This window comes from Bidens hawaiensis, unplaced genomic scaffold (assembly GCF_021521415.1).
Source record: "Bidens hawaiensis isolate Kalapana, Puna unplaced genomic scaffold, B.hawaiensis_p1.1 tig00019083_1, whole genome shotgun sequence".
Classification (NCBI taxonomy): Eukaryota; Viridiplantae; Streptophyta; class Magnoliopsida; order Asterales; family Asteraceae; genus Bidens; species Bidens hawaiensis.
This window is the reverse complement of record NW_027492899.1, coordinates 103,719-129,277: the sequence shown is the minus strand read 5'-3', so window position 1 is coordinate 129,277 and position 25,559 is coordinate 103,719. Positions and strand designations below refer to the sequence as shown.

General features: G+C 38.3%; 1 pseudogene across 1 annotated transcript; it reads right to left on the bottom strand.

The window, feature by feature from the left end:
- Nucleotides 1-8,004: 8,004 nt before the first annotated feature.
- On the bottom strand, nucleotides 8,005-24,654 carry LOC143557699 (uncharacterized; annotated as a pseudogene). Its single transcript, XR_013139616.1, has 26 exons — nucleotides 24,436-24,654; nucleotides 23,486-23,645; nucleotides 23,248-23,340; nucleotides 23,077-23,176; nucleotides 22,847-23,015; nucleotides 20,613-20,784; nucleotides 20,337-20,456; nucleotides 19,726-20,242; nucleotides 18,285-18,863; nucleotides 17,643-17,711; nucleotides 17,464-17,574; nucleotides 17,147-17,386; nucleotides 17,020-17,067; nucleotides 16,658-16,942; nucleotides 15,990-16,052; nucleotides 15,748-15,858; nucleotides 15,588-15,671; nucleotides 15,452-15,499; nucleotides 15,227-15,301; nucleotides 15,046-15,141; nucleotides 14,889-14,969; nucleotides 14,722-14,793; nucleotides 14,537-14,581; nucleotides 14,201-14,284; nucleotides 13,999-14,102; nucleotides 8,005-8,437 (listed from the first exon to the last, which is right to left on the bottom strand). The product of XR_013139616.1 is annotated as an uncharacterized LOC143557699 (transcript).
- Nucleotides 24,655-25,559: the final 905 nt, after the last annotated feature.

Here is a 25,559-nt window from a genome sequence, read left to right as displayed (position 1 = left end):
ACTTGAAGGTGTTGAGAGAATGTTGTGCCAGGTCTCGCGGAACCCCAGTCATATCAGAGTGTTGCCACGCGAAGACCGACATATATGCTGTGAGCAATCTTTTCATTCTCACCCTCGTGTCGTCTGATATCGTTGCGCCAATTGTGATCTTCTGCTCCGGGAATTTTGGGTTGAGAATCCATTCCTCTGGCGCGTCTTCTGCCATTGGAATTTTCATTCTCCCCTCCCGCGGAGTACTTGTCACTGCGCACAAATGATCTCTGTATACAAAAGTTACACCTGTTGGTGTTGGGAACCCCAACGCGTCGTGCGCTGGCGACGGTATGGCGTTGAATTGGGCAATCGTTCCCCTACCCAAGATCATATTGTGGCAAGAAGTGGTGGGCAGGACCAAGAAGTTGACAACTTCGGCTCGCTTGTGTTTCTCATCCCCCATAGTTAGCTCAAATTGTATTTGACCTAGGGGATGAATGATTTCATTTGAAACACCAGAGATTGGTGCATTCACAATTTCAAGCCTCGCTTGGTCTGCCGGATCCAGTTTTCTGAAACATTGCTCATACATGATGTCTGATTCGCTGCCAGTGTCCACCAGGACTTTTGACACTTCGTAATGAGCAATGTGTGTAGTGATAACAAGAGGACTGCTGATGGAAGGGCCTCCCCTGATTCTTGGGAAAATGACTTGCTGCTCGCGCCAATCTCCTTGGATTTGCGCGCTTCTCTTTCTTGATATCTGCCCCTGCCTTCCTCCCTTGGCTACACAGATTCTTTTGTACTTTTTGCTGGCTGAGGCTCCTGATTGTTCATCGTCTGGTCTTGAGTTTTTCACCAGGTGAGCCAGCTTGCCTGATTTCACGTCCTTTTCAATCGCATCCTTCAAGTGGTGGCATGCATCAGTGTTGTGCCCTGTGGACTTGTGAAATTCACAATACTTGTCACTGTCTGATGGTCCCTTGTAGTGTAGTGGCTTAGGGCTTTTGAATTGGACATTCTCAGTGTTTAACACCTGTGAAGGCGTTTTGGTGAGGGGTGTCCATATTCTTGGCAGAGGTCTGCTTGGATCTCTGCCGCCCTCCCTCTTGTCACCCTCCCCGCGATTACGAACATCTTTTTGGGGCTGGGGTGAGCTTGGTTGCGCCTGCTTTTCTGCGGAAGAAAAACTGGTTGGTTGCAACCTGGACCATACAGAGTTCTGCTTGCCCCTCTTTTCTTTGCTGCGCGGTGACTCAGCTTGATGCGCTCTTTCTCTTGCCCTATCTTGGGCAATTTGTTTTTCATTTCTCGCGAAGACTCGCGAGGCTTCCATTAACTTGGCCCACGTGGTGGGCATGCCATCTCTGCTTACGAGCGCTCGGCGGAGTTGATCACTGCGCGCGCCTTGTATAAAGGCCACTCGCAGTAGTTGTTCAGTGATCCCTCCGATCGCCAGAGACTCCTGATTGAAACGAGTGATGTAGTCTTCAATCGTTTCATCATTCCTGCGCACGCAGTGCATGATGTCATCAGGGTCGCGCGTGTGTCTGCGCTGCTGTACGAAGTGGGCTTGGAATTTTTCCAATAGTTCCTCGAACCCATCAATTTGCCCAGTCGGCAAGCTTTCAAACCAGACACGCGCCGCGCCCGTTAGGCAGCGAGCAAACATGTGACACCATGTTGGCATCGTCCAGCTCTCGAGGTTTCCCGTGTTGTAAAAACCTTGCAAGAAATCGTCTGGATCTGTTGTGCCGTCATATTTACCCAAACCACTTGGCATCTTGGTTTTGTGCTGGATGGGAGCCTGCTCGATGCGCGCAGTGAACTTTGAATGCTTTACCAAGATAGCTGGTCTGTACGGTGTGGTTACGTCCACTTGCCCTCTAACTGGTGGGCTGTACGGCATGTGCAGATCCAGATCGGCTCTGGCTCCAGGCGCCATGTTCACAGGCGCGCGGAGCTGTGAGCCTCCTGCATGAGTATCTCGTGTCTTCCTCATGCTGTGCACTTCTTCATCACTGAACTCAGTGTGTGCAGTGTGAACAGAATGTCCTTCTTCCGGCGCGCGCGGCCTTTTTGTTCCATGAACAGTTTGCTTATCAAGCGCTTGCCTTTGTGTTAAGTCGGCTAGCTTTTTCTGCTTGACCATCTCATTATACTTGTCCATTAGACGCCGCTGCTCGTTTATGAGCCATTCTTTAGGATCATTAGTTTCATCTTCTGGACCCATTGGTCCTTTTTGTTTCGCGCCGGCAAGATTTTGTAACGTAAGATCGTCTGGAGGAGTTTCAGTCTGGTCATGAGGAGTTGTGATGAAAGGACGGTTATTGGTGGCGCGCGTAGAATCACGCGGCGCCCTCAGAAACTGTTGTCCCTCATTAACATCCTCACGTTCAATATCCTCCAGAACTTGATCAACGTTATGAACGCCAGAAACCATGGTGATTTTTTTTTTTATATATAGATCTGATGAGATCTGATTGCCGTTGTAACAGTGGATGGCGCCAATGAAGAAGCGTGGATCGACTCACTGGTAGACGATCTACTTTCCTCGGGTATGATTAGACTATTTCACCGATGGTTTTCTTGGATCTGGGTTCTTCCACCTACAAAATGAACAACACCGTCAACTTACCCCTCAGAAAGGGACAGAGGGGTCCTCTTTGGGGTAACCCTCCGGTGTGAGAATAAGTATTTGTGGAGAAGATAATAATATGTGAGAGTAAGGAATTCTGGAGAGTATTGCTTAATAGCTGAATACTCTGTGTGATTGTATTACTGGATGTAACTGTCTGATTGAATGTAATTGAATATGATTGAATGTGAAATGAATGTATGTTACTGGCTGTAACTGTGAATGATTGAGTGTGAATGTCTCTCCTTGTGGAGTTGATGCTGTATTTATAGTGCTAGGGTTTCCACTGATGGGCTCAGCCTTGTTGGCCTCCTCCAATTGCTCTGCGCCACGTGTCCTCTGGGACACCTGGTGCTTTCTCATTGGTTGTAATCACGTGGTAGCACATGTGTCATGCTGAGTTGTCCACCTTTCATTTGGCAGCTGTCACATCAGCATATTCTTATTCCTTAAAAAGATACCTTCTGGAAGGTTGTCTGACGTGCACAATCAAGGTTGCCCTAATCCTGATTTGGATAAGGACGAGGTTGATTATGTGCATGTATGATATGCGCCAATCCTGAGGATGCGCGAGGTCTTCTCTTTATTCTCACGCGCAGATGTTTCATGCGCAGATGTGATATGCACGAGCATGTGATATGCGCCGCGCGCTGATGCGCCGCGCGCATATGTGATATGCGTGAGCATATGTGATGCGCGAGCATATGTGTGCCTGGGCATATGATGCCTGAGCATATGTGGTGCCTGGGCATATGATGCCTGAGCATGTGTGGTATGCGTCATGCGCATAGGTTTTGGCTTTGTGCCTTCGTAATGTCTTGGTTTCAAGCCTGTTGTCTATATCTTGTGGGTTGACCCGCCTTGCTCCGTGTTGAGGCGGGTACATACCTCTTCAATTACACTATGCAATTTTATATTTTTTATAAAAAATAGTTAAAATTAGGAGGCCGGAGTTCACCATTTATCCTTTTTGAATTTTGATACATAAAACATCTAATTGTCAGTCTGTCATCTTAAACCACCAAAGCCAAGTGATAAACAAATCATTTTTATGATTGATATTTATTAAATCGCGCCGTCTATTTTATACAATTTCAATATTTTAGCTACAATTTGAGGTTGCTATTCGTGATAAGGAAGAGACAATCGTGAAATTCACTTTTGACTTCTTTTTAATTACGACCTGTTGGATGATGAGGTACGAAGGTAGAAGGTTTGTTTTTGTGTTTATCAAGTTCCATGGGATATTATATTTCCAAATAAGGCCAGAACATTTACTATCAAAATGGAAAAAAGAAAAAAAAACAATAAGATAATAACAGGCATAATTGCTAAAATCAATCCTTTTCATAGCCTTAACTAGATAAACCGAATATACTTTATTATTAAAAAAATGAATATTTACTAGTCTAATCAATATTTAGAGTAAATTACGTGGATAACCATTATGGGGAGGATTTTTTTTTCACAAATCCTTTTAGCGCAAGAAATGTAAAAAATGTAAGAAAGTCAATTTAAGCCGTTGATTTTATTTAATCAATGGCGTATAATGAAAATGTCATGCAGATTTTAATATGAAAATGGTATTTTGTGTGACATCTATCAATCCGTTTCCTTGACATATTCTTTGTTGCTACAAACTTATTGGTGATCCTTAATATAATTAATAAGAAAAGTTGTTTGTATTGATGATTTGATGACATAGGGTGAAACTCAAGTTAGCATGATGATTCATTTATAAAAATTAACACATTTAAATGTACCATCATGCTAACTTTGAGTTTGACCCTATATCATCAATATATTAAGGAGTACCATAAAGTTTGTGGCAACAAAGATAATGTTAAGGATGCATATCTATATAGTTTTTGAGTCAAATATAGTTTATAAACATAGCACGTCGTTTACCAAACCACCATGCATGCTGACAAAGTAGAGGAAAACATATAAGTACGACGAGTTATCATTCAAACACTTCATGGTTTATGGATACTAACCTAAATAATATAACCACTTTGTGTAAGAGAAAATATCTTTGATTAAGATGATATTGTGTGCCATGACGGACTTCATGACACCAAGTCTTGGATTTATGTATAATAATTTGTCTGATTGGTGATAAAAGTTTTTGACTAGTCAATTACATAGTTTGAGAATTTGAAATGAGCATGATCGATGGTCAAACACGAGTAGTACTACAACTACTACATGTGTGTGTAAAATAAGGCATGCTTGATTGCGAGTCGCGCTTTGATACCAACCATGAAGGGGAACTAGGATTGGATGTTTTGACACTCATTTAGCTTCTATTCTTTGACCACTTTAGTTGAGTTTGAGTACTAGATATGAGCTATGACCATCTAGATTAGTTGGTATGAACGGGAAATGGTTGAAATTGTCTATGAAGACCAAGACACTTTAGAGACAGAAAAACCACTGCTTTTGTGAGTGGGTGTTACCACAAGTCAACTTCCAACTATGAGATAACAATATTATGAAAGATCAAGATGATGATGACAATGATGTAAAAAAAAGTAGTTGGTACCACTAGATAACATATGAGCATATTTCATATGTCATTCATATGTGTCACGTCTAAATGAGAACTCAAATAATTAGCTAGGAAGCTAATGACCAAAAAGTTAAAAAAAAAACGAATCAGTTGGTTCTTAATAGTTCAATGGGTTTTCGTTGAATCATCCCATGTAACGAATTTGTAGTTTATAAACACAATGTTTATACTCTTAAAAGTCACTATAAGTGTTATTTAAACGACTAGATATTTTAAGGGCGTTTTAAAATACGGCAAATGATTAGATAAAACCTAATTAGAATATCTATGTGTAGTGGGGCTACATTGGGGGGCGATTTTGATATGTGACGTCACGTCAGCAAAGGCAGCCAGAGGGGGCAATTTTCATTTTATGATGTAGTGGGTTGTAGCCCAATATTACCCCATCACATTATATATATTTTATGTGTGCATTTGTGTGTTAGTGTTACACACACATAATAATAAAAATAATAATATTATTTTCAATATCAGACTCGGCAACAAATGTATCCCCCCTTAAATTGCGCCCGGTTGGGGGGGGGGGGGGGGTGGTTCATGGCGACAAGGGGCAATTTTGTCTCCAAAATCGTCCCATTACACCTGGTCTTATTTTATATCAAGAATTGTTTCAAGCATTACGAGAAAGTCTTTATCTATAGATGTTGTATCAAAAACATTTAACCTAATAGTATCTTGGTTGGTGTATTTTAAGATGCTTCATAGTTTCTCCCTTAAAAAATCGAGCACTGTGGGCCGTGAAGTGGAATTAGTTGTATATTAGATGGGTGTATTGTGTGAATCACAGTTTTAAGAAAAGCACTTAAAACGATGTTTTCTTTTCAAAGTAAGCAACACATTAGTTATAGAGCTAAAATGAAACACAAAAATGTTACTATTACTATGCCTTGTCAAAATATAATGGGAAAGTGGTGATAAAAAAATATAGATATTTATTAAAATCTTTATGGATGGACTTTTCTTGAGTTAGCAAATTCGTTTCTTTATTAATTTTTCTTTTCTTTTGAGTTAATTATGTTTTTCACTCTGGTAGATCAACATATTAGTCTATCTTTCATAACGTTGTTATCAATGAGTAGTAGGGTGTTACGGTCGATTTTTATATCAAATCGTGAGCTAAACCATTAGTAGGGTGATATGGGAAGTTTTTAAACGCGATGGTGTGTTTCATCATTTGCCAAGATACCAGATTGACCCAATAAGTGGTGACACAAAGGCAGGATTCTGGTAAACCATGTGGTGCCGACCAAACATCATTAGTTAAGTTGACACTCGTTTCTATAGTTCAAAAAAATTCAATTAAATCATTTTTTGCACATTACCACAATTTTAAACAATAACGTCTAAGGGTAGTACGACTTAAGTGAGTGTAGCAAGGTTGAAGCGTCTCTCGAATCATAGCCGTTAACCGAGGGTTGTCAAAGTGGTTAAACGGCAAACCTTCTTGTATCACGTACTTCGTCATTCTATCATGAACCATTTTCATGTTGTAACGAAATATTGTTCCATCCCCACCCAGTTCGGCTTGATCCGATTCGGGAATTTATTTTAGCGTCTAGCAAAATTTCCTATCAATATGTTTTTTTAAAGTTGAGTTCGTATCAAGTTTTAAGAAGGGACACGGTCTTTGCAACGGGCCTTAGGTTCCCCAATGACCAACTGCACCAAATCCCAATTGCACCATATATCTTGGTTGCGGTTATACGGGACGACCCTCTCAACCTTCAGGTCATCATGTATACTGACCGGGTCGATGAAAAAGCCGCTTTCTTCCCGCCTTTCATTTTGTTTGCACTTGCCATAACTAGTCTAGTCGTGGTGTGAGTGAAAAAATGGAGGTGTAGGTGAGTGTAAAACGAAAGTAAACGAAGACTTTTTTTTGGTGTTTTTTGTGTTTGTTAATGTGTTTTCGAGTTAGGTACTCAGCCAACCAACAACTGTTTATACACAATTACACATCCGTTCCAATGGTTAGAAACGGCGATAATGCTGTAGGAACTGGTTCCAATGACTCTTTTTTAGCTGGGTATTTTGGGTATGAACTGGTAACGGGTAGGAACCGATATCAAATATGAAGGGTGGAAGTGGAACCGGGTAGGGATTTCTCGGTAGGATCAGGTTCAAATCGGGTTTTGGGCCCACCGGGTACTACCCGGAACCGGTTATTTTGTGCACATGTAATCCAGATCAATATGCATCTGAACTGGATTCAATGAATTTTTTTCCTTTATTTCACCAAATTACAAAATCAAACATTCAAACTGGGTGATCCTTTTGTCCATGACTTACCACTTTTTATCATAACTGGGTTTGAATACAGCTATCAAGGGAGTCATGTAAGTAAACCAATTACTAGTTTGAACGGTCCTATAGTTTTGAACTAAAACACAAACACTCCTAATAAGTTGAACAAGATAATGATAATAAGAAAGCACTGTTACAATGGCAACCGTTTTTCATGAGTTCATAACTTTTATGTATAATAATATGAACTTATTTAAAATCACCTTGGAAAATATTTCATATATTACAAAAACAACTAATTTTCTAAATAAGCTATATAGAAATTCATTTCAGATGTAAATTTTTATAACTCTTAACAATCAATCACTTTTCTTAACTATTTTTATATGTTAATAATTGGTTATTACATATATATCTAATTTGTTTATGTACACATATGTAAACTTATTATTTTAAATATTTAATCACAAATTTATATATAATAAAAATAATAAATTTACACTCAAATAACATTCAATATGTTAAATCCTTAGATAAATATTTGGTTTTTGTTATTACTAAACTGTAAAAAATAGTTTGATTAGCCTACTACAGGACTTTCATTTCTACACTTACTGAAGTATGCAGTATTCCACAAAGATATCCTAATTTGAAAAGAAAAAAAAATGACAAAAAGTTCCTACAGTGCTTACTACTGTATCAACAGTAACACAAACAAACAGGGAATTACAAAAGATAACAATGAATTAATGATACAAAAGTCAGCCCTGCCTATGAACCCTGTTTTGACTTCAAATTCTCGATAAGCATCAAGCAACACGCTATTCTATATTTACTCGGGAAACACGCCTCTTTGTACACTCGTAGATAGGTCCCAAATAACACTGTTATGGCGAGGTGTGTATTATGATTATTTTTATTATTATGATGTCCCTTGAACTTTGGCACTTTGAAGATTTTGTTGCTGTATTTGTGGTTCACTTGCAAGGCCCAGAGCTTGTAGAGTAGACCTGAACAAACAAGATGTTAACCGTTAATCTCAATACACAGGTTTTCAATGCTCAATAATCGGTTTTCAATATTTGAAAAGTATTATGATTCTGATTTTCGGATACATCAGGGCTGAAACTAGATGTGTAATCGACTTGCCAAAAGCTCATTTCAAGCCGAGATTAAACGAGCTCGAGCCCGATTGTCATACGAACTTTGATTAGTTTCACGAGCCTATATTTATGTACATGTAACTTTGATAACATAACACAATGTGTAATTACATCATAAATATTTACTAGGGTTACCATCATAAAAAACCAAATGCTTTCTCATTTTTCATGAAAAATGTCAAATCTAAAAGCGTTTATGGAGAATAGATTGATTCCTTTCATTGATAACAATAATCCCTTTATATAGGGAGAGAATACAATGATACCTATCTCTAATGAGGAAACATAATCACCCTATAATTACATAAGATAAATACCAATAATACAAATAATATATCTTCTAAATATATTCTAATAATATCGGCTAAGACTCCCCCGCAGTTTGAACGGGCGTAGGACAGACGTTCAAGCTGGAACGAAAAAACTGAAACAATTGGCGTGACAAGCCCTTGGTGAAAATATCCGCATATTGCAATGGAGAGGGGACATGAAGAACGCGAATATCCCCAACATGAACTTTTTCCCGAACAAAGTGAATGTCAATTTCTATGTGCTTCGTTCGTTGATGTTGAACCGGGTTATCGGACATGTAAACAGCTGAAACGTTGTCGCAGTAGACCACCGTAGCCCGACGGAGCGGGAGATGTAATTCCAGCAACAAGTTGCGTAACCAAGTCGCCTCCGCAACCGCATTAGCAACACCCCTATATTCCGCCTCTGCACTAGAACGTGATATTGTAGGTTGGCGCTTGGAGGACCAAGAGATTAAATTATCCCCAAGGAAAACACAGTACCCACTAGTAGAACGACGGGAGTCTGGACAACCTCCCCAATCAGCATCTGAGTAAGCAACCAAAGAAGTGATGGTAGATTTACGTAATCGAATACCATAGTCAACAGTGCCTTGTAGATACCGCAAGATGCGTTTTAAGAACGCAAAATGGGGATCACGAGGTTCGTGCATAAACAAGCAAAGTTGCTGAACCGCATAAGAAATGTCGGGACGAGTAAACGTCAAATATTGTAAAGCTCCTGCAAGACTTCGATATAAAGTAGGATTAGCAAATAGTAACCCATCCGAAGCACTAAGCTTGGAAGACAAGTCAACAGGGGTGGTACATGGTTTACAAGAAGACATAGATGCACGAGGGAGAATGTCCTTCACATATTGCGATTGATCCAAGAAGAACCCGTCAGATTGTTGTGTGACCCTGATCCCCAAAAAATGAGATAGCGGACCCAAATCGGTCATCGAGAATTCCCGTGATAGCATACGAATGATATCCTGTAGTAGGTCATTGGTCGAGGCAGTTAACACAATATCATCAACATACAAAAGAAGATAGGCGGTTTGAGATCCCCTTGAAAAAATGAACAAAGAATTGTCGCACGTGCTGCTGAGAAAACCTTGCGATACTAAAAATGTGGCAAATCTGGTATACCAAGCCCGAGGCGCCTGTTTAAGTCCATAAAGAGACTTTTTCAACCTGCATACAAAATTAGGATAACGCCGATCCACAAATCCTGGTGGTTGATGCATAAAGACAGTCTCATTTAAGTTGCCATGCAAAAAGGCGTTCTTGACATCTAACTGATGTACTGGCCAAGAACGAGAGATAGCAATAGAGAGAACGGTGCGTATAGTTGCCGGTTTGACCACCGGACTGAAGGTATCGTCACAGTCAAGTCCCGCAGTTTGTGACTTACCATTAGCCACTAGCCGAGCTTTGTAACGCTCAAGGGACCCGTCAGATTTAAACTTATGGCGAAAAAGCCACAGGCACCGGATAACTGGCCGATCGGCCGGTCTAGGGACGAGTTCCCATGTCTCATTAACCTGTAAAGCACTAAACTCAGCCTGCATGGCAGACATCCAATTAGGGTCGGCAAAGGCTTTGGCATAAGAGGTGGGGACCGGGGAGATCGTGGTGGTAACAAAGGTACAGTGGGCTTTGGAGCGGGTGGTCATGGGGTGTGTGTTTGTAGGTTGGAGGGGTACGGTTGTGGTGGCAGGGGACGGCGTGGGGGTGGGGTTTGGATGGGACGGAGCGGTATTGGGCTGTTGTGAAGGTTTAGGACGACGAGCATATGTATATAGGACTGGGGGCTGCGGTGAGGGCTGCTGGGTGGGGCTGCTGTGGGGCTGCTGTGAGGGCTGAGTTTGTGGGTAGGCTGTGGGAGATGCTGGTGGACTGAAAATGAACCCGGGGGGTATGGCATCATCAAGGAATGAGTAGCGGGATGTTGGTGTAGAGATGGTGTAAGGGAATGTGTGCTCGTCAAAGGTGACATGACGGGAAATGTGGACCTTACCCGTGGTAGGGTCAAAACACCGATACCCACGGAAGTCAGATGGGTATCCGAGAAAAATGCACCGGACTGCCCGTGGGTGGAGTTTATGTGGTTGGTTTGCCGATGTGTTAGGGTAGCAAGCACAGCCGAACACTCGTAAGTGGTCGTAGGTAGGGTGGCGAAGGTATAAGGTGAATGTGGGAGTGTAAAAGTTTAGTCGTTTAGTTGGAAGTATATTGTGTAAATAAGCGGCGGTGTGAAGTGCTTCTACCCAAAATAAAGGTGGAAGATGGGCGTGAATGAGTAAGGAGCGTATGATGTCATTAAGTCGACGAATCATGCGTTCCGCACGGCCGTTTTGGGAAGAGGTTTGAGGGCAGGAGAAACGGAAGAGAAGACCGTGTTGGTGAGCAAAGTCTTTGAAGGCATGGTTATCGAATTCCCCCCCGAGATCACACTGAAAGGTTTTGATGTAGCGGTTAAACTGGGTGGCTATGAGGCGGTGAAATTTGGTAAATGTGGTAAAAGTTTCGGATTTATATTTTAAAGGGTACACCCACACGAAGTTGGAAAAATTGTCTATTAGGACCATGTAATATTTAAAGCCGGTTTTACTAATAATAGGAGATGTCCACAAATCACAATGTATGATATCAAAGGGAGCAAACGTAAAAGTAGATTCATAAAAAGGTAAACGTTTACTATTGGCTAAATGACAAGAATTGCAAAAAGTAGAAAGCTTGTTCGAATTACATGGAAAATTAAAATTGCGAGACAAAATATCAAAAACTTGTTTGCCGGGGTGGCCAAGACGGTCATGCCAAGGCAAAGTAGCAGCGGTGATGAAGCAAGCTTGTGGTGGTAATGTTGGAGGAGTGACTGGATAGAGGTCGCCCGTACTATTGTGGCGGGAAAGGAGCCGCCCCGTTTTGAGATCCTTCAAGGAAAAACCAAAAGGATCAAATTCAATAGAAACATTGTTATCACGGGTGAATCGGCGGACAGACAATAAATTTTTAATGATATGTGGGCTATAAAGTAGGTCAGGTAGGATATAATTTCGGTTATGTATTGGTAGGTAACCAGTGCCGGAACCCGCAATTGGTAAGTACTGTCCGTTGCCGACTAATAGTTTAGTGTTAACAGGAAATAAGTCAGGGCGATGAATCATACCTTGGTTGTCAGTGACATGACGTTCAGCACCTGTATCCATGAAGGGAGTCGGGTCCGCGTATCCAAGATTAATGTTGTTCACGGCAGCACTTAAGTCAGATGGGCATAATGCATTGAAACCAGGAGGAGCTGCCATTTGTGGGCTGTAGGGTGTAGGACACGGGTACCCGGTGAAGTTGGCGGAGGGTGCCGGCTGAGGTGTATTGGGCCGCCAATTGGGCTGAGTCGGGTATGGGCAAGGTGGAGTATTCCACCAAGCCCACTGTGGGTAATATTGCTGGCCCGAAAAATTGTTAAAGGAATGAGTAGAACTGTTACCTCGGTAGCCTCTCCCGCGGGATCCTCTGCCACGATAAGGTTGATTGTTGCGTCCTCGACCACGACCACGGTACGGAGTTCCGGATTGTGGGGGCGGGATGTTGTCCCGAGGCTGTGGAGATGGATGTTGGGTATCAGCCGAGTGTTGAGGCTGAGGTGCTGCGGGGGTTAGAAGTACCGTGGAGCCGAGTGTTGAGGCTGAGGTGCTGCGGGGGTTAGAAGTACCGTGGACTGGTGTTGTCGTGCTGCCTGTCGAATGACTTCATCATTCAGCATAGCTACAGCCGTGTCCCAATCAACTGCTTGAGAGTTGATCAAGGAAGCGGTTGTTTCGAATTCCTTAGAGAGGCCACGAACAAGCTGTAGTACGAGACGATCTTCGGTTATTATCTGGTCTACATCAGCGAGTTGATTGGCAAGATTTTTGAGTTGCTTGCAATAATCATCAACGGAACTGCAAGCGGGAAGAGTGAGGTTAACAAACTGAGTTTCGAGGGCAGCAGCTTTGGCACGCTTGTTACTACGAAAAATCTTTTCGAGTTTCAGCCATGTTTGACGAGCCGAAGCTTCGGTGTCCAATATGCGGTGTAGATACTCATCTGAGACGCAGCTGTAAATCCATTGCGAGACCAGCGCGTCCAACTCTTTCCAGGCCGGGTAAGCAGGATCGGTGACAGCCGGAGGAGGGGTATCATCGAGATGATCGACCACCCTATAAGCAGTCGCATTAAACTTGAATAATTTGATCCAGGCTGAGTAGGTCACCTTATCGCCATCAAGGGTTCGAATTTTGGACTGAATATTGTTTACAGAATATGCAGGATGTAAAGAAGGGTTTGAGTTGGGAAGAATGAGGGGCGTATCTGGTTTAGACATGGCTGCCGAATGCTTTTGTTACAAAACTAGGGTTTTGTTGGAAGAAGAAAAGAGATAGGTATTCAGAACCGAGGCTCTGATACCATAAAAGCGTTTATGGAGAATAGATTGATTCCTTTCATTGATAACAATAATCCCTTTATATAGGGAGAGAATACAATGATACCTATCTCTAATGAGGAAACATAATCACCCTATAATTACATAAGATAAATACCAATAATACAAATAATATATCTTCTAAATATATTCTAATAATATCGGCTATGAAAGGAATCAATCTATTCTCCATAAACGCTTTTAAAATCGACATAAATTTGGCATATTCTTTACGCATTTAATAAAAATATGAAAAAGTGACTTAAACAAACTTTGTTGTATTAAAGTCCCTACACTTGTCTAGTATGCTTGCACTTGTGAAAAGAATATTTAAAACAATGATCACACGTGTTTTTTTTTGTAAAAAGTTAAGCGTCATGTCATCAAACTTTAAATTAAGACATAACGGGTCATTGTGTTACAATTTTTTTCATAAGTACATGCATTCTAGAAAACTGTACACACCTTAATATAGCAAAATTCGATTGAGTGATTTTTTCATGTTCTTTTTTACATGTGCGGGGACTTTTTGTCTTTTTGATGCTAAAATTATGTTTGAGAAGCTATGTTTTTTGAGATATTATCCTTTACTATTAACAAATGACGGTGGTTGTTATATGAAAAACATGTTATATGAAAAACATATATACCTAGGCAAGGAGACTTTTACACTTGGTTGGTTTGCATAGGCAGCAAGTGGGCTCCGGAGACTACCATATTTGTTCAATGCACCCTCGAGTTGTGGTGTTGGCAACTGAAACAACAACTTGATATTAATATTTAAAACCAACAGCTTGAAAAGAAAATAAGCCATTAAAAGACCAACAAGATGATTGAAAATACAAAACATACTTGTAATAATACACGAAACGAATGCGGCTGCGTTTGTGAAATACATTTTAGAAATCCAACCCACAATTTTGGCATCCTCCAAACCTGAAGAAACACGAAAACAGTTATATGACTGGACAAAGTTAGATTATTGTTAGAAACATAATATTATTATTTTAGAAAATATGACTAAACGAATATAATCAATTTAGATGAAACTTTTCAAGATAAAGAAATTAGCTACAAAAGCACTTAGCATAAAAGAGCAAAAAATTGGTAAACTTTGGATCAATAGACATCAAATTTATATTTTGAAATGCAATTTAAAAGTACGAGTAATTGCATAAAACCACACACCTGTCTGCTAACAAGTTTGGAAAGTATCTCCATAACAAATTCCAGCTGCCAAATATACCATCAAACATTAAATTTCAAAGTATTAACAGAAAAATATAAAAACAAAAATATCTATCTAAATATCTATATATATATATATATAAATATGTGTGTGTGTGTGTATTATTGTATAGATAGTTAAATACCAGCATGGGGAAAGCATCAATCGCCTGGATTATTGTCCTCATGAATAAAAGAGGTAAAGGTGTTTGATCGACCTAAAAGTTATAAAAAGATTACAATTACGAAAAATCTCAAAACACATGATATATACACTAATTTATAAGATGAAAACGAAAAATAACAATAATACCATTTGATTCAATGCTTTTGCCAGAACTTGTTGTGTGAAAACAGTACGCTGCTCAAAACAAGCTGAGCATGCATCCATTACCTGCAATAATGTACAAGGTAAAAGTGTAAGTCAAACAAACAGTTTACTTTACAAATAAGTTAAAGAGTAAGCGTGCCTTTTTAAGTGGAACGCCATCTTTCTCGGGGTTAATGTCATGAATTGCAACCAATACTTCTGCTGGAGTTAATGCAGGACCCATATGAGCTGAACCCTGCATAAAATTACAAGCTTTTAAGTACTATTCATTGTTTATTTAAAATCTTTAAATTGGCCGGTTTGACTAGAATAACTGAAACCTGTAGTATATGAGCCATAGCCGTCTGAAACTTGTCTAATGGAAGCTGGACAAGACGAGGGAAAATAGGCAAAACCTGAAATAGAAAAGTAAAAAGATCAGAATTCCAAGAAAACTAAACAGTTTCACATTACAATACGAAAAGTGAACTTTTAACCCGAAAACCTTATGATTTCTTATTTAACCAAATACCAACCAATAAACATAGTAAAGGTAAGTAAATAACCTCGCTTTTGGTAAAGGAATTCAAGATTGGAATAAGTATTGTAGCATCCTGCAAAAGAGATAAATAATAAAAAAAATATTAGAAGTTCATGTCATGTAAAATATTGGCAGTAAAAAAATCATAAAATATATATTACCTTAAGTTTGGTTTCATATAACTGCTTGACAATTGAAACCAGATCAGGGGAAGGAGTTGTGCCTTCACATAGAACATGCAGCACCTTGTAGAAACCATAAAATTATATTAATAAATACTTTGTCACAAAAACATATTTAGAAAAAAATAAGAATATATACCTGTGTCAGGAGGTTTTCACTTCCTTGGGGTGGATCGGATATTATCTTGAGTAAATAGGAATATGATGGACCTAGGGCCCGAACAAGAATAGGAACATGGCGATGGATAGCCTGGATTTATTAAAAAAATAAAAAGAGATTAGTGAAATGTGGTTTCTTAACTGATGTTATAGCATACAATAACATACACGAGAGAAATAATGAAAATTGAGTTTGGATAACAAAAGAACTATAATTCCCACCTGCTTAACAGCCTTTGGAGCATGATCGTATCTATCAAATACAAGTTGAAGAAGACTAGGTTTCTGCACAAAAGTAGAACACACAGTATGTATGTGACATCAGCAATGCAAACAAATTGAAACAGTATGTGTGACACCAGCCACGGGGAGCCCGGGCTCAGCTCTTTCATCTTAACAGGCCGAAATGTTGAGCTCGGGCTCAGCTCAGTTTATCAAAAACTAAAGCCAGCTCAAAGCTCATCAAGCCAGGTTTAACTTTTTTTTTTATTTACACATGGATATAGGGACGCATTCTTTACAAAACCAATTTTATGTTGAGAGTTGTGAGAACCGCATAAAGCACTTGTAATCTCGCATACATCTTTTGCAAGAATATGATGATCTAAACAAGTAAATGAATCATAACTTCTGCTTATTTTTATGATAAAGCTGTTGGTTGGTATGTGATTATTAATTATTGCTACACTCACAAATTTTGTAAGTTAAACGACTCAACAAGCAAAATAATGAGAGAGCCACGAGCTGAGCTGAACCTGGCTCGTTTACAGACCTAGCCAACTCGGCCCGATTCGTTTACAATTGAGACGATTTCAAGCGAGCTATTTAAACAGCCCTAAAATTTAATACGAGTAACTCTAGTGTAGTAATAATATAAATGACAAAATAACCTTGGTACATAATGCAAAAAACAACGAAAGGTGTTGCTGAGCTTGAGCAAGTGACATTGATGAATCACTTTGCGAATCAGATTGTGGCACCGTCGCTGACTCATTCTCAGAAGTCCCGGACTCTGAAATTTGAGAACCACTAATGGATGTTTCTTGTCCTGTTTGCTGTTCATTTGCCAGCTCAGCATCTGAAACTGGTCTGTTAACAGCTGAAAGCAACTTGTTTGTAGCAAATTCCTCAATTTTCTCTGATATGAAATCAATAACATAAAGTTTGTTTGCCACCTGGTAAAAGAAACAAACATATCAAGCATTAACTTATAACTTGCATCACCAAAGTATCAAATTGTAATTTGCCTTACCAGTCGAATAGCTTTTGCACGAATGTCATCTTTTGGATGAACAGCACACTGTATTTGAAAAGATCCATCAAATGTGAGAAACAATACAACAATCAACATATTTTGTGGAACTTGTAGAACAAGTTACCTTCAAAGCAATATCCAAAAACGCCTGACGGTTATTAGGGCGTCCTAAAATCAAGCTCCACAAAGAACCGAGACCTTGATGCACACGATCACCGTCACGAATATCTTTTCCATAATTATTATCTGAGCAACATATTTCATCAAGCAGCTTAAATGCTGACTCAGGCAATACAGGAGCTTCACAAAATAATTTACTGAACGATTTATCATTTGCTGGCAAAACATCCAGCAAACACTTTGCCTACAATATAAAATCGCATAACAGTCAATCTCAAGTTTATTGTAAATTTATTACGTCAGTATATTTTATTTTTTTACCACTCCCAGAAGGAATTTCTCATATACAAAGGCCACTGAAGAATCTTGAGATGTATCTGACATTGTGAGAGCATGCAGGTGATATAGCACATGCATAACGAGCTCGTGTCCCTGATGAAAATGCAAATCAATAATTAAAAAAAAGTTTTTAGAGATTTAAATATATTTAAATCAGATACCTTTTGATTTTGGTAGTCTGAAACTATATGCTTTTGTATCAAGACAATTACATCGTCATCAGCATCAACCTGCAGCATTTAAACGCACAAATTATCGTTATGAGTTTATTATAATTAACCCTAGAATTATAACTAAAAATCAGATTTAGAAACTGTCAGTTGTAAAACTTCATTATAATTTGGAATAATCTTTTACATGAAACTAAGACATTATATGTGAAATAGCTTTTGCTTGTTACTCACTCTTCTTAACTATGTTTCAGGTTGACTTACTTCTGGTCAAAGGAATCAAAAGTTCTAAATTTAGACAAATTCTCCCACAACTGTCAACTCAACTTGAGATTCTTTTTAAAAACAGAACTTGCGTTATCACTGAAACCAAATTTATTAAAATTGTACAAAAAGTAATGCTGATTTATATATTGCTCGTTGATCATAAAAGCTCACACGATAACATGAACATGCCACGTCACAAGAACCACATTACACTCAAAGCATTAATATTTTATAATAAAAACATATTATTATCTCGGATATAAAAAAATGTATGGTCACTTTTACAAAGTTTTCATACAATGTTAGAAACGATAACAATACCGCCTCAAAAGCAGAACATAAAAAGCAGTCAAACTCAACCCCCACCTGAGCAACCAGCCGAGATAGTAATGACATACGGGTCTGCATAAACTCTGAACCGCTTAACTGTTTATAAGAGTCAATAATCCTTGTAATTGTCAAATTCTTTATATCTTTTTGTTGCTGTTCTGTTAATTCCACATAAGATGGAACCACAGGTAACTCAACAGAAGTTTCCTCCAATACCGGTGTGCCAACTGGACTTGGTGAAAGCTGATCAGCTTCCACCAACGGAATTGGCAGGTCATCATCTGCCATATCAACATCCATTGAATTCTGTGCATTTGACTTTTGTGTGTTTGACTCCTTGTTGACAGAATCACAATTAGGGATATCAAACTCCATGTCAGCTTTAACTTCATCTGGAGCCTGTTCTTGAAAAACTGTTGAATTATCTGGTATGCGTGTCTCGGTTTCTGCTTTGGGTGTAAGAATATCCAATGAATACTCGATACCAGGTGGCATAGGTTGTTTATTAATCAAGGCAGACACATCAGCCTCGGACTCGGTAACATCTTCCATAAAATGCTCAGATTGGGTTCCAGCTGGCGGTGTCACACGTCGCGGGTCATGACGCCGCGGGTCCTGTAAAACAGTTTGTTAGGATCTAACTCCAATATTAAACAATATTTTACTATTAACGAATCGAACGAACACGAACAGAGCACGTTAGTGTCCGTCCATTTAACGTTAACCGAACAAACAATCGACATGAACAATTTATAAAACAAAGTGTCTTGTTCTTGTTCGTTAAGAAAATGAATGTGTCCATGTTAGTTTATGTTAGTTCATTACATATAAACGAAAGGTTCACAAGCGTAAACAAACAAACAAACATAACTGAACATAGATGAAGCAATATAAAAAATACTAAAACCAATTAAAAGTACTTGTGAAACAATGTGTTTAAAAAAAAATAAAAGTAAATGTGAATAACAATGTGTTGTGCCAAACTAGACTAAATTGCAATGAGACGATAAAAGTTAAATGGGTACACTAACAAACGTAACCAAAAAAGCTTAACTAAACCTACAGTAACGAATTTAAATGAACAAACGTAAAAGAATGTTGACGAACATAAATGAACATCCTACCCAACGGTTCCCTAAACGTTCAGTTCGTTTACAGGCCTACCGAAAACACAATTCTTCTATGCATAAGTACAGTGCTCTTCAAGGATGATTTGAAGAAATATGTAACGTTGCAAGTTTAGAGGGGGGGTAATATGAAATTTCCCCATTCTTATTACAGAATATTATTACTTCAACAAAAATCCAACTTTTCAGATAACAAGATTAAGGTGGTTTAGAATCAGCTTCAGGTGACTATTAAAACGTTTACTTACTAGCTAGCATTTTCTAATATTATCCATTTAACCTGTAAATGAGTCAAAAGTGTCACCTTTAAGAAAACAAAATACAACCAATCACCATAAGGGTAAACTCACCCTTCGGGAATCACGTTTGGGATCTGTTTGGAGGTTAATTGCAGTGGATAAGGATGTGCTAACTGCATTTGTAAGCACGGGATTCTGTACAGTTGGTGAAACCTGGGAAGTGTTTGAAAGACCACTTTGCCGGGTGCTAATCTTGGTTAACGGTGGAGGGTTTTTAGGCAAATGTTTCATATTTGTGACAACGATTTCAGCTAGTAGTTCAGGGTGTATTTGAGATATCAAAATCTCAAGTGATTGAGCACCCCCGTTCTCCTTCAGCAAGCAACGCACCAATCGCGGAAATTATTTGTTCGACAGGTGTCAGACCGTTATCTTGTGATGGCCCCTTGGTGGGGGGGCCTCGGTTTACTGAGTAATCATGTCTTGAATCACTTTGAATTACAGTGCTTGTGTTGGTATTAAAACCAGAACCGTAACGACTCCTCTTTGATGCTGAATCATTGGAAACTGTGTGCTCTTGGTCCATAGGGGTTGATCGTTTAAGCATGTGACTTGGCTGTTGCTCGTCCTGAAGAAAAATTAAAAAATAAATAAGTAATAGATAGGCGGTTTGGATGTAAACATTATTTTTAGTAACCTTTCAAGACTTGAAGTAAAAATACCTTGTTTGCACGAGAAGCCCGCTCGTTATTTCTTATCATTTTGTCAACTTGCCTCATCACCTGGTCAGCTGCATCTCCAGCATTGATTGCCTTCAAAGCCTTGATCAGTTTGTCTCTCGACTGGTTTAAAATTAGAATAAATTATCACATATCATCTAACATCATTATCATAAAAAGAAACATAAATATGATTCATTTACTTATTGAATCATCATATTCTTGCAAAAGATGTATAATATGCAAGAAAAAACATTGGACAACACTATGGAAAATTACCTCCATAAGAACAGGGTGTGTAGATCGCAAAAATCCTAAGAACGCAGATCTTAAAGAATATCGTATGCTAGGATTGTGGGCCCCTTTGACTTCGAAACTAGCATCAAAATCAAGTAGTGCAGAAAGAACAGAGCTATAGAGGGCCTGCCTCCTTCGACCTATGATAGCAAGGCTGAAAAAAGAAAAACAAATCATAATCAAAATTATTTTGATTTTATTTTGTTCTGATAAAAATAATCATGCAAGTAATTACAGATTAGATGATCAACCTTATTAATATAAATAATGTCCATAAAAAGAGCTATAAAACTTATAATATCAGATAACCAACGTTTAATCACATTACTATACCACATCACACTATGTAAACTTAAGAAGAGTATATACTACCAAAACACAATATCAGGTACTGAAAGTATTTCATTGATGTGAACTAAGTACAATGCAGCGAATAACATAGTAATAGCAGTGCACAGTAAAACTGCAAATTAACTGTCAGCAAGCACGCGTCACCCTAAACTTATTCCGTCTGTACAACCAGAAACAATTATTAGTTGTACTGTAAGCTACACAACTGTACACTCATCAATCTTCACTTTGCATAACCTAACTTTAACACATCAACTTGGTGAAATATTGGTTTTGAAATATTAGTGTTTGCAGCATGGCAGTATGCATCAAAATTGTGGCAGGAACAGCTGCAGTAACAATCCCAAAAGATCATATGCGGTGTCAACTTAAAATGTATTCCCGGCTCATGCAATTTAGTTTAATATTAATTAATTTAGAATTTCTGTTTCCCTTAATAAAATGTGTTGGTTTCTTGTCCGTTTATGTTTTAACTTCTTGATTACCATTTGCACTAAAAAACAATCACTTTTGGTAAATAGTTGGAAGTATTTAGCATACTTTTTTAAGACAACCCCGTAAAGCAAGGTGTGACGGATGACAACGAAGCAGTGTCATAACAAATATAAGAAGCTTGATTAATAATGATTATTCAATGTATGTCAAAGGTCAATTAAGTTACATTTGTACAAGAGTATGTACAGTTACAATAGAACACTGAGAGAACAGTAGATCTCAAAAACAGTTTAAAACCTATAAACTGCATTGACATGCTACCAAAGCACTCAGCAAATAAGCTATCGCCGATTGTGCATGTACGCTTTATCTCCCAATATCTGTACCGCCAATTCAACAATTACATGCATACATCCGATCTGATTAACCTTGCACATTGCTGCCAAACATGCTGCTTACTGCAACAATATTACAAACAAGCACTTCAAGGTGTACTAATAACCTTCAGTTTGTTTTAAGCGCATTTATTTTCATAAATCCCCAAAGCTATATGTTTTACAGAGATGATAATAAAAGTACAGCTGACTTCAGCAATAGACATTCACAGAGATAAAATCAATTAGCATCGGTTACAAATATGTTTTCCGATGTTTTCCGTAAGTCAGCAATAGATCTATAGTTCTACAAAAAGAAGCACATAACGGTAGACATAGTATCATATTCAGTTACAATTGTATTTTAGAAAGCGTGAGACGATCCAAGATGATGGGGTCTACGGAGCCAAGACGAAGGTGCACGCAGTACAAACACAAAGCACTAGTTTTCAGAAAGTGCTATAAGAATATGCATCTTAGTTTCTACACCATTGGTGCTTAAACATCAAAAAGATAAAAATATGCATAAAAAGTAGTCCAGAAACAAAGTGAATGTTACAATCCAAAACATAACACTCTGTTAGCTGAAAAAAAAACACAAACGCACACATTTAATAGCATATGTTAAATTTTTGACAGAAAAAATTTTGACTGTTAATAAATATATTAAAAATACTGAGTTTTTAACTACTAAATAAAATTTTACAAGTATGGTACATATTAAAAACGCATGTATTGCCACAATTTAGAAGTAGGCGAGCTTGCAACTTTCAATATTTCCTTTTTTACTTCTCAAGAATTAGATTAAAAGAGAAAACATGGAATATCTAATCCAACAAACAAAAACTATACATAGGTAAAGCTGATACAAGTATTCAGTGTATACTCCATTCACACCAAATTTGGCAAACAACACTATCAAATAAATGTATACAATTACGTATATTTTTTACATTTGACCTAAATATATGTATCACAAGAGAACCGTGTGGTGAAGATGAAGAAAATGTCAACTTAACGCACACAGACAATAAGAACATATGGGCAGTATCTCACCTATTAATAACAGAAATTGTAATGGAACCCGGGAGACCACCAGACAAACTCAAGAGGTCAAGTAAAACCAAGAAGCATCTATTAGCTTCAGACTGGAGTGCAACTGAATCCAGAACAGGATGACCACCAGCCACCCGTATAATATTAAACATGTGTGCATTTCTACCCACTGCGATTAAAACCAAGTGTGATTAAAAAAAACATGAACATATATGCAGGATAAACAATACCTTCTGTAATTTGCCCTCTAGAATCATTGTCAGGCATGAAGAATAACACACAAGTTTCCAAAAACTTTATAGCAAGCAACCTTGGCCCAACAGACTTAGCCTAAAACAGCAAATGCAAGTTAAATTCATTTCAGAAAACTAAAATGCAGTTGTTGAGGCTTGTTGCAATACCTCTAATGCAATCCGAAAGACAGTGTCCTTAAACTTGATCATCCAAGACCAGATTTCTTCAAGCCATCTCTCCACTAAACCATGCCGCTGAAACTATAATTTACCATAATAAAGTTTCAAGATCTCAAGGTATGTGCAAACCAATAAAATTAACACATATATAAAGTAGTATAGCCCCCATTTTTATTGTTGTATATGAGGATCCAGAGGCAAAGAAAAAAAAGAGTGAGAGACAGACCTGCAACGCTAACTCGTCCAAAGCCTTGCAAAATATATGTGAGCCGGCAACAATGGTTTGTCTAGCAACAACAGAATCATCATCATTCAGTAGCGTCAACAACACTGGCATCAGTACTGGTGAATACTCCATTGTTTTTAAACTAATTTCCTCAATTGTCCTACAACAGCATAAAATCATATTAGCATAAAAAAAACCTAACAATGGGGAAATATCCCACGTTCATACAGCAACACCAGCATTCAATCAGTCATAGTATTTGTTGCATGGAACATTCAAATAAAAAACATCCTTCTGCCAGCAAGTTAATTTCATTCAGATGCATAAATATCAAATAACAAACCTAGTGGCTAGGGGTACTTCAATGATATATTAATGTACTACGTTCAATAACATACGTCCCCGTATTAAAGTGACATCTCTTAATAACTTTACCACGTTCTGATAGATTAAAAAAGTGCACTATAAATTAACTCATCAAATCTCAACCAGAAAATAACCATCATCAAGACGTCTGTCCATAGCCGATAACCGACTCAAATCATTGACATTAGCATAAACATGTAGCACGCATCACACACTGCAAAAGTAAAAGTTTAATAACAATAGCTACTCTATGAAGACAGTTGGCATGTTAAGAAAAGACAGAGGCTACACACGAACGTCCCTTCTTCGTATATAACAAAACAAAAAACAGTCTTTTAACACTACTTATAATGAGAGGCTTATTCCTACAAGAGCAGTTGTATCCTCTTAAATTAGCCATTTTGACCTTCAATGTCAAAGTGACTAATTTGTGGAAATCATTCCTACTATTTCAATTTATATAAAATGAACAATTAAACCTAACTAAACTAAAATTTAACCCTAGGGCTCTACCCTATCAAAACATCATTATCAAAAACACTACATCACCAATTTAATTCCACATAAAACACATAACCACTCACTCGACTAGGGTTTTTCGAACAAGCGGTTCATGAGACGATTGAAGCTCAACCAAATACGGAAACAATTCAGCAGCAAGCACCGATAGATCCGCAGCGAGTAAGATATCCTTGGCTTGCTTCAAAGACGAAAGCTTCACGGCCAAATCGCCGTGATTGTTTGCGGCGGCGAGGAGCGAGAGCGTCTGGTCTCTCTGTGACACAGCCATGGGGACACCGTGTGTGTAAGACCTTGTGATGAACGGAATCAAACGGACGTGAATGAGTATGAGTCGGATATAAATAAAGGTTTTAAGAGTCCAACCTTTTACCCTTTAAATTCTTTTTTTGCATTTACAAGTTGCATATCTAATAAATGACTTTAATATATGAATCATAGAACAATTATACTTTCATTTAATAACATAGTAAAAAATAACTTCGAAATTTTATCAATCATTTGAACTAATGCAAGCAATATTCACATTCACAAATTACTTGTAGATAACTATTCAGCGATTTCCATATATATGTTTCCATTCAGTAGTATGACCCTTTATTTTTATTTTTCTTAGTAGTTGGAAATTTCTGATGAATCATATATGAAATACAAACCTCTCGTAAATTTTATATTAATCGTGAATCTGATGTATATCTATCTAGTAAAAGGGTCAACCGTTTGAAAAAGGGTCGGACCCTTGAAACCATTTTACCCTTTAAGGTGAAATTTAAATACCCTTTACTCTACCCATATTATTTATTCGGGTCTAATTATGGGTTTTAAGAGTCGGGTAACCGGGTTTCAAGGGTCCGACCCTTATCTTGCTCACTCCTATGAATAAGGGCATGTTCATGTTTGTTTATTTGACTTTAAACGAATGCTTAATCGGATAATATTTGTGTTCGTGTTCGCTCGTTTAGAAGATGAAAATGTTTGTGTTCGTTCATTTAAAATAGGTGTATTGGTCTTTTTAATCCCAATTATCATCTTTTGGTTCATGTCGGTCCCAACTAACGAATTGGTTGATAAACGATTTCACCTTCTATCATATTTGTTCCCAACAGTCCGCGACCAACAGAATATAACGTCGTTAGTTGCAAGTCGCCGGAAAAGTCACAATTTTAGCTAGAAAACTCAATCTGAACAC